This window comes from Puntigrus tetrazona, chromosome 5 (genome assembly GCF_018831695.1).
Source record: "Puntigrus tetrazona isolate hp1 chromosome 5, ASM1883169v1, whole genome shotgun sequence".
Lineage (NCBI taxonomy): Eukaryota > Metazoa > Chordata > Actinopteri > Cypriniformes > Cyprinidae > Puntigrus > Puntigrus tetrazona.
In genome coordinates this window covers 20,576,800-20,587,751 of record NC_056703.1, presented here as the reverse complement: position 1 = coordinate 20,587,751, position 10,952 = coordinate 20,576,800, and the positions used below count along the sequence as shown (strand labels likewise).

The window sequence follows — 10,952 nt, the reverse complement described above, 5'->3', positions numbered from 1 at the left end:
ACCACAACAGCAGATGCTTGATTCTTAAAGATAATAATGACCTTTTAGGAAATGAACCAGCTAATGGAGTCGGCCTGTGTGAATATAATCAGATTTGAGAAAGCATTTGATTGGTGCTCCTGAAGAGTCAAAAGCTTACAGTAATCCGTAAGAGCACACAAGTAAGTGCCAATAAGCAGCTAAAGGGTATAAATACAGTCAGCTGAGGGCACCGAGGCACACCGTGTAATGCCGCCACATGTCCACTAGAGAGCAGAGCGGCTTGCTCATCTACTCCAAGCTCAGACCGTAGCCTACTGTAAGATACATTTGTACTGCCGGAGGATTTAACCAAGCCCTGTTTGTCAGTGGTTTGTATGTCGATCTCTGATTTGACATAAACAAATACATTTTCCTTTCATCGCTTGAGCTTTTGATTTCGCACCAAAGCTGTCCTTTTGTTTATTTAAAGAGACAGTTCACAAAAATCTAAATTCTGTTATCGAGTTACAAAGATGCATACGTTTCTTTTTTTTTTCTCCGCGTTGAACACAAAAGCATTCATAGCATAAACAAACTGACGGACATTCTTCAAAATATCCTCTTTTATGTTCAGCAGGAACAACACGACAGCGATTGCTCTACAGCAGTCTGAAGCCCTTTCCAGCGTCTTTCCAGCAGCAGCATTTTTTTTCTCTTTGGTAAATATATTTTCTCCTCGTACATTCAGGGGCCACTGCAAATTGTAAAGTGCACATTTTCAGTGCCAGACACAGTTAATATTCTCTCCCTCGGCTCCCTGTATATAAAACATTATTATTAGGCACATCATTTAGGCTGGACTCTGGACCATATTCCCGAGTGCAGTTTATGATGCTGACCAGCAGATGGACATTGTCCTCCGTGAAGAAAATATGACACAAACATTAAATAAAGAATTATTCCAAGAATCAGTCGCATCTTACATATTATTAATTAGATGTGTTGTATTAATCTAAAAATAGACTGCAGTCATTTCTAGAAACGTCTCTCGCCTGTGTTAATCTGAAGTAAAAATATATATAAAATATTTATGAAATAATAAAAATATATATATATAAATCTGGGAGATGGTATGAGGGTGAGTAAATGATGAACTCAAATAAACTCAGATAAAAACCTCATTGATTCTACATACCTATTTTTTTACCAGGAATATTCCTTCTACATTTTAACTCATTTAACTGAGAAACATCTAAAACTCTATTAACCTTTAAAAGAGTTAAAATCATTTTGATAACAGTTCTTTAAATGCGTCCACAAGTCCTCATGCTATGCAAACATATTTAATTATTCAAGTGCGAGAGCTTATGGGTATTTCCCAATGCCCCAGATTTCTAGATTATTTTCAGTAACATTTAAAATATTTGATTTATTTAAAATGCCCTATTACGTATTTTAACACAGCTCTAAGTGAATAAAAACGTGCTACATTTTTATATGCACTCTGTATAAAGTTACTGTCTATATTGAATCATTTAAAACGAATCCCAAGCGCTGACCTATATATCAGTGATTTCATTACATGTTGCTTGTTGGTCTTTTCACGTCGGTCTGAATGAAAATGCAAATTCAATCGTTGCCACTAGGTGCAGCATTTGAAGCAGTAAGAAATGTTTCCCGGTAATGTTGTACACAAAGCATCGCTGCATTAAATGAATCGTTTCGGAGTCGTTTAGCAAGCAAGCGCATATCACGGAAGTGTTTTTTGAGCTTGCAGGCATGTCAGCCTGTTGTTGTAGACTCCCAAAACCAAAATATGAACCTTTTCCCATACTGTAATAGTAGCACTTTATGTTCCAGGAATGAATTTCTTAGGAATTAATTTGGTGACTGTCACAAATACTGTATATTCTGTAGCATATAGTGTGACTGTAGTATGAATAAAATGTGAACATGCTGCTTCGACCATGTTAGTTGTCACAGTGGCTTTTAGAGCCACATGCTTTGTATTCACATCTCTGCTCACATTCAATACACACTTCAGTACGGGGAAACTGAGATCTTTTCACATATTCATTTTGCACCTCTTTATGAATAATTTGAATTTGGACACTGAAGATAAATGTACTATAATTAATTGTTTATTTTAAATCAGTATTTTCTCCAGTCTTCAGTGTCACATGGTTCTTCAGAAATCATTATATTAGCTGTGCTCAGTAAAAATAAACGTTTAAAATGGTTGTGCAGCTTAATATTTTTATGTAAACGATGATACTTTAATTTTACTATTGCATTTGATCGATTTAATGCTTTCTTGCTGAATAAAAGTACACATTAAAGTAAAGTAAACATTTTTATAACACGATATTTACAGGGTACCCAAAATACATAAATGGTTTTCTATTATTTCCATTACCATAGTGTCATGCCAGTACCATAGTTCTTTTCTTTTCCCTTCTTCCTCTTCTTCCATAATATTTATGTAATTTGCAGAGTTTATGAGGTTGTTTTGCTCTGCTACTTACTTTAATGTGTAGCAGAGAGATATGAGAATATTATATCAAAGCTTAAGAAGCGTATTGCAGAAGCAACAACATCTAAAACAAAACAAACAAACAAACAAACAAACAGATGTTAAAACACTCCCTGGTCTCCCCTACATAATAGATGTCCAAGAAAATCTTAAATAACTTTTTTTCCCCCCCGCCGAGCTCTGCAATGAAATGAATACATTTCTGCTCTGCTGTTTCGCTGGCACCAGACTAAATCTCAGCTCTGGTGGTCAGCGGTTCGTACCGTTTTAGCAAATGCATATGAAGGCCAAAAAATGAGCTATCACCTCAGCGCCTCAAACACTATTATTTATATGATTGTGCAGCGTGTATTGATTTAAAGGAATCAATAGCGAGCACAAGCCAGGCATAGAGAACGGGCAGCTGATCTCTTGTGGTGGACTGAAATAACCGCTTCTCACAGTCAGGAGCTTGAAAGTACAAGACGTTCAGATTTCAGAGCGGAAGAAACTACATTCTGACAGATCAGAAAACAAATTACAATCATATTCTGACAGTTTGGAATTTAAAATGATTTTTATTTTTGTGCACTCAGCCAGTCAAAGTCGATCTGATGAAAACACGATTTATTAATTCAGCTCTAATGAAAAGCCATTTTCAGTTATTCACTTTAAGTATGATTTTTTGTGTGTGTGTGTGAGGTGCTCTGTGTGAAGCTTTACTGCTTTTGATTTGTTGTGGCTAGGTGAGTTTAGCACTTGCTCTTTTCGAAGCACATTGCATATAAACTATCTTCGGAGTTCAGGGTGCTAATTGCTGCAGGGGCTTATGGCCTTGTAGCAACACTGAAAATCAATATCAGTCACCAGAGAGAGAGAGAGAGAGAGAGAATTAAAAAAAGAAAAACAGAGAGTCCACGCGTGTGTGAGAGAGATGGAGAGAAATGAGTTGAGCGAGAGAATAAGGTTAAAAAAAGGCTGAAAATGAATTACCTGTTAGGTCTTTTCACACTTAGCTCAATTATACCACGTCACCTTCACCTGATAAACTCAACAAGGTGAAAAAATACGATCCCATTACTAGAAGCTCTCTTCTGCATTTAAAAGGGTCGGAGACCAAACTGCTAAAAATATATAAATAAATAAATGTGATCTGTATTTTGATCACACTTTCTAGGCTAGCCTGTTCTGGCACACAATAAAAATAAATGCATTAAATAAATAAATAAATAAATAAATATGCACTATAATTGAGACTGGCTGCTTGATAGTTTTTAGTTTATATTTTGCAATTACAAAAACGTTTTCTTGCGATTGTGAATTTGTCAATCGATGTATCTTTTTTAAATGTGTATCTCACATATCTGTCTTTTTTTTTTCTCACAACTGTGAAAATGCTTTCCAATAAAAGCCCCTGAAACGGGTTCAATTTACAGTAATTGGATACAAGTAAAACATTGTTTTCAGAGAACACACTTTAACCTTTCTTGAAGTGAGTTTTTTTAACCTCACGGGCAATGTTTTGTTATTATAATGTATTTTAATCCACAACGGCGCAACCTAATTAAATTTGATTAGACTTGTGTTTAATTAAACAAGGTTAATTAACTTTTGAGTAAATGTAAAGTTTGGGTAGTACAACTTGTTAGAATGTATAAGTTTTAAATTGCTTTAAGTGGAAACTTCATTAGTTTTTATTAGGTATTAAACAAAAAAACACAATTTATTTTCTATAAAAAAGCGTAATATTTTACGCAGTTATATTTTCTTGCATTATCGATATTTTGCTTGTCCAGTTAAATGTGTGTTGTATTAGTTGTGCCCGTATTTCTTTGATCCGAGACAAGACAAACCGCTTCTAAAGGAAATGATTTTTTGAATGTAGTTCAGGACCTTCAGAAATTCCGAGAGCAGTTCAAAAGCTCAGTGAACAAGACCGAGAGCTCACCGCCCGTGACTTCAAACACTCCTGCTGTAATCCTCATTTAGGAAAAGACCCTGAATGACTACCAGAGAAAAGAGAAAATCAATATCTTTGAGTACTGTGTCAGACAGCCTCTGAACTGCCTCTGAACATGAGGATGAGAGCAGCGGAAACACAAAGGCATTTGAAAAGGAGGGTTTGATCACCCCGAGAGAGCAGCGACTGAATTGAAATCTAATGCATTCGGGCCTCTCTGTCTTGTGTGAGCTTGTTACCGACGACTGCAAGACTAGAGTCAAATAATGCAATCATCACATGAGCTGTCCTGAAGAATAAACACAGATGTCCCATCATTACAATATCCGACCAGACCGCGGTGGCAAAAGTGACATCCGAATCACATTTCAAAAAGCCATTCACGAGGCGAACGTCATTAACAGGGCCTAGATCAGCGAAGGTGACAGTTACGGCCTCCGTCGTCCTATTAGCTGCCTCTAAATCCTGCCAATCCTGAGTTCATCCCAAACATCAGATGGTTTATGATTTCTGTGCCACCCAAATGAAACTATAAATCTAAAGCGATGAAAGCTTTATTGGCCGGCTACAGCATCGCGCCCGCAATATACTGCTTTATTTTTCTCTGTGCGATATACTTTCAGAGAACCGGGCTAACAGGGCCGACAGCTTGCAGTGTAATGTTATTCTGCGATTCAAATGTGAATTAGTACAGCAGAATCAATGCATATCATCAGGCCGTGGTGCTACAGACGTCTCAGCTGTGCTCTCTGAGATGTTTTTCTTTCAAACGCTATTCATTATGCATGCTCAGTCAACAGCCATGGCCATAGAGCATTTTCAAATGCTAATTGTTGCAGTCGGCTCCAGCGAATCTGTTCGGTGTGAAAGGAAGAGAGAGCTCGAACAAATAATTACCAATAACGACCTTTTTTGGAATGTGCATTTTTATTGGCATGAATTTGCCGCTTAAGGACGATTCCAGGGCGGGGGTCTTGGATGGAAAACAAAGTACAAAGTAAATCTTCTGTTCATAAACTGAACCAAAAATAGCACGTTTCATAAAAACGCCGGTAATGAAGGATACTTCCCTATTTCTTCAGTTCCCCGAGCCTACGGTGAATTGCTAAACAGCATAAATAGTTGTTCACACACAGTTTTGATTAGATCTCACTTTGGCTCAGAGAGAAGAGAGCAACGCTCAAGAGGATGCAGAAAGATCACTTGGATCATGTTGCTATGACGACGGGGGGAGTGTCAGGTGTGAGAGTGATTAAGGAGATGTGCAGGGCCACATTTAGAGATGCTCCGTGCACACAGGGAGACGTGGGGGAACGAAAACACAAATGTGACCGGGAATCTATTCATCTTGAAATCGGACATGTTTGCTATTCAATTCTGGGGGTTTTTCATGCTGTAAATTGTCCGTTGGTGGATTGATTTACTGGGTTTATAGAACAGATTAGTGTTTTATTTATGGTTTATGTGGGGGAAGGGGATCATTTTGCCACTTTTTTTATTAGAGAGTTGACAGAAAACAGACACAGTGGGGGATGAAATCAGGATATAAACACGAGACGTGTATAAGTGCTATTAATAAGTGTTATGTTAGAATTTATCTGCAATATATAATATATTTGCACCATATTAGTCAGTATTGGAGCTGTATCTCTGTATATGGATATTTAATTGTACATTTATGTCCCAAGTTAGTTTTTTTTTCATTTGAATTACACTTGGCATTATGTACAACACACTTAAAGCTAAGACCAAAAAAACACACATTTTACAGTATTCACTATAATGACAGCAGACAACAAGTATTTGTCATTTCAATCAGTTAAACTAAACCCATGTTTTAGTTATTATAATATTAATTAGTGTATATTTTTATGTGATCATTAATAATTAATAAAAGGGTTATTAAATGTAACATTTATTAAAATGTATTTCCATTTGTCATACTGTACATTATAATTCTCTAATGCAGTAAATTAAGTAGAATCAAGTCACAAAATGTTTGACATTGTGTGTGTGTGTGTGTGTATTATTGTATATTCATTTCTACAAACATAGTTTAAACCGTTCTTAAAAATCATGTAAAAGGTTAAAAAATTACTAACTGTGTGTGTGTGTGTGTATGTATATATATATATATATATATATATATATATATATATATATATATATATGATTATATTCATTGTTATCATTCATTTTCATGCAGTAGCATTGTAAATTATTGATTTTAGTCTTTTATTTTCAGTTTAAATGTTAAAATTTATTAAAATTCTTACAGAAAATAACATCGAATTTGAACACCTGCCCTAACATGAACACAGTATTCATTAAGTGGAGTGTCTGCCAGGCCACGTCTATAACAATTTATGTATATTTATGATTCAGTTTAACATGAGCATCCCAGGAGATGGTACATTTCATTGGTTGTTCATGTTCTTGCATAAATATCCATCCGGTGCTGCAAACAAAGAGTTGAACACGCGTTATGAGGAAACAGAGTAGTTCATTTGCGAACAGCCCACCATGTAACGTCTTACAAATGCGACTTTAGAAGTCAATCGCTGCCACTGAAGTGACAAAGAAGTTTTAATATGATCTCTCTGGACCTTAGCCAAACAATTCTGCAGGCTCATCGTATGAGTACAGGAAAGTACACCCACTCTACTACCACCCATACAGGAGCCATCTGCTAGCGTGGAGAAGGATTGGACTAAATGTAACACGCGCAGCCCAGGTAACAGCGCTTTTCTTGCGCAGATATGGAAACATCATAAGCATGCCAAATCCTACTCTCATACCTGTGATCGAATAAGCCTTAAAGCAGGTTTCAGACAGGAGAAAAATGACAAACTCAATAGATTCTCTTCAGACGTGCCTGGGATCGGTTCTGCTCATCTGTAAAAGCTCCCCCGAAGCCATACCATTACACCTTTGATAAAGTGGTTCGACAACTCACACTGAATTCGTGATTTATTCAATTTGGCTCAAGGACTCGGTTTTAACAGGATGCTACAGGATCATGGAAATTGTGCTGATGGGAAATATAGGAAAATGAAATGGCAACATTCAGAGGAGAGAAAAACACCAATACGCTCCGTCATCCAAAATTCGAGGCGTTGCGTTACTCTCATCAGTCCCTATTGTGACCCCTGTGAGAGTCAGAGCGTTATGATGTCATGATTGTGGCAGCCCGCATGGACTCGAGAGTGATGCATTTAGCCTTGGCCGTGCAGGTGACACACATTATATTCACAGAGGTGCAGTCTCTCTGCTTCAATCTGCTTTTGATGTAATGCAGCTGGCAGCTGGTTCTGGCTCAAGACTCGGCTGTATTCCATTATACATGAGCTGAACACATTAACACTAGGAACAATGACAGCTCAATCCATAATAGAGTGTGTTGAACTAGAAATGTACATTAATGATCAGGCTTTAACTCAGAGCTTACCAGGACTCAGAGAGCAAAGCACAACAGAGCAGAGCTCAGCAGAAATACGCGGCTGGTTTTTCGGTTAAAATTATATGAACTGAAAAGAGACATATACAGGTTTTTGTAGATGCTTCACTTTTTACATTGGTTGTTGCAGCGGAGAATGGTGCATCCCAAAACTGCAATAAATATTTTTAAAATGTAAGAAGGAGAGAGAAAACGGTCATGCTTTATTCACCCTAGTTTTTCCACACCTGTATGAGTTTTTCTTCTGCTGAGCATAATGCATATAAAATCTCTCTCTTTTGTGCTCGGCAGTAGAAATAAATACATACAGGTATAGAAAACCTGAGCGTGAGTAGGTTAAGTGATGACAGAGTTTGAATTTTAGGGGATCTGTCCCTTTAAATACAAAAGAGCTAACAAAGATCAAACAAGGGCAGGTGAACATAATAGGTAACCATTTTAACAAAGTAGCAGGAACATACACAGCAAAATTCAAAGTGTTAAATTTACACTAGTAGTGTGGAAATCAACACTTTTTCGGGGTTTATATAGGTCCACACTGAATCGAGTTAATTTTACACTTTAAAAAGTGTACATTTTTCAACTCATTTAGAGTGTTATAAAAACACTGTGAGTGTTCACATTTAACACCATTGGTGTGTTTTTCTTTAGTGAAAGTTTCCATTTACACCTATTAAGTGTTAAAACTACACTAAGTGTGTCAATATTTTAACACTAATGGAGTTGTTTTTAACACTAAAATAATGTACATTACCCTAAGCCTAAGGTAAATTTTCTCTATACTCAGTTCAAATAAATAGTCACAGAAAATGTATTTATAAAAAAAAAAAAAAAAACAGATAACACACCCAAATCGACTTAACCTTTTATTTTTAAATAAAAACATAAAATCACGCAACCAGTCAACCAACCAGCTTAAACCAACATACAAAAGGGTACAATATATTCACCATCTGACCCATATGGAATTTGTAGATCAAAAGGTCTGTAGAATTTCAAAGCACTGGCCTTAAGAAGTCCACTCACACCGGTATGGTAATGTTCTGAGAAGTGTTCAGTAAAAAGCTGTTCTCCATCATCTACTCTTCTTCGGCGACTTGGTCCTCCTATTTCAAAAATCTCAGAGCGCCCCCGTTTTGGGTTCTTCCTTGACAAAGTTTTAAGGCGCCAAGAGATAAACCTGTCCCCTTCTCTGGATCATAAAAATGTTCCTTTTAGAAAGATAAGATGTTTTAGTAAGGTATGACATCAGCATATATTCAGCAAAAAGCATATATTCATATATAATTTAAAATGTGTTCTTACATAGCCCTTTGCTGAAAATGGGTCTCTCAAAGAAGGAAAGAGACTAACAATTCCTAAAGCATAAGTCTCACGCTGTTTGCGGGTGGGGATCCTCCTATAAATTGCATATATATAAAATATTTATTTTTAATGTTGACAAAGCCTTTATGGGAAGCAATTTGTATTTATTGTGTTTGTGCACTGAAATCTTACCCGTAAGTCTCTGTCATGTGACTGACAACAATATTGACAAGTTGGCGTCTGGTGCTGTGCTTCAAAGTTTTAGTTGCCTGGTATTCCTCCAAAACTTCCTCACCACCAGATTGTTTTTCCAGGGCATCTTGGATAGTCTGACATTAAGCATGGTTGTAGTAATGTTGAATAAAAATGTAAAATGTAAAAATAAACAAATAATAATAATAATAGTAATAATAATTATTCTGACAAATTAACCATAAGGTAAAACATGTATACATACCTGTTTTGCCTTTTCAGCATCCAATGTCTCTCTGCTGCAAGCCCGTGGAGACTGCCTGTTCACTGCTATGTCTGCCTCATCATAGTCAGCTGAAGAGACTGAAGAGAGTATCAGTGCATGTGCTGGGGGTCGAGGATCTTGTTGGTGTATTCACTGAAACAAAATCAACAACAATTTTCAGGTTTCTGAAATGCCTTTTTTCTGAAAATTTCAACAACTTAAATTTTATTTAATTATATTTAATTTCCACTACTATACTAAATGTTTAAGGGCAAGTGTGTTTTAGTCACCATTGTTTGTGTGTTATTGTTCAAGGAAAATCATTTGTTACATTTCTGATTTTAAGAAATAACATTTATTGTACAGATCATAATTGTCTGAAGTGTCACTGCTTGCTTACCCTCTGGCAGGCCAGCAGAAAGTTCTTCCAGACATTTAACAGTTAAACATAAATGTGGATTGGCTTCAATCAGTTCTTGGAAGATGTCCTCCTCCACATTGGTGTCTGTGTCATCAAAGACTTGAAGAGCTGCAGAGCTTGCAAACCCAAATTTGCTTTTAACTGAAAAATAATTATATCAAATACACATGAACATAAACATTTAAATTTGTTTTTATCTTTTAGTCAAAAATTAACTGATTTTATGCCTCTAACACAGCCGTTTCCCTCTCTTTCTTTTTAAATTAGCACAAGCTTACCTTACCTTCAGTGAGAAATCTTGGAATGTGAAATCATTAGGCAATTTCACAAATTTCTTCACACCTTGACAATGCACTTTCATCAACATGATGATACTTGCTGATAGAAAAGCAAAGAGTCACATTAAGATAAGCTTGAAACTTCCGCGTTTCAAAACGGAGGCAGCATGCATACGACGTATTTGTAATATTTCAAATGTTCTTCAGTTTAAACTAAACATCGCGCGCCACTGTTGACTAAACGCGCGAACGCAATATGAGGGTATAGCACGAACAAACATGGAAAAAATATTATACCTGACCTGGGAATAAAAGTTTCACAAACAGTTCCTTGCTGAACTTAAACTGCGTTATTAGCCGTCTTAGTCTGTACTAAGCGCGCTCCGTTTCGTATTAATTCCTCGGTCCATACAAAGTTTCGTTCCGTCATTGCACATTAAGCGCGCACACACATTAGATATTTCAAATATAGGTTGTGTTATTTCCGTTCGTCTGTTTTAACGCGCGGTTTAATAGTTAAAAATAACATCTGCCACACATAATCTTGAATATTACAAAACCAAGGTCGAACATAAAAACTGTTAAAGTACTATTAACTATG

General features: G+C 36.4%; 1 long non-coding RNA gene across 1 annotated transcript; it reads right to left on the bottom strand.

Moving 5' to 3' along the window:
* Positions 1-9,756: 9,756 nt before the first annotated feature.
* Positions 9,757-10,368, bottom strand: LOC122345855. The gene is made up of 3 exons (XR_006251042.1): positions 10,357-10,368; positions 10,053-10,214; positions 9,757-9,805 (listed from the first exon to the last, which is right to left on the bottom strand). It is a non-coding gene; the product is annotated as an uncharacterized LOC122345855 (long non-coding RNA).
* Between the last annotated feature and the right edge of the window lie 584 nt (positions 10,369-10,952).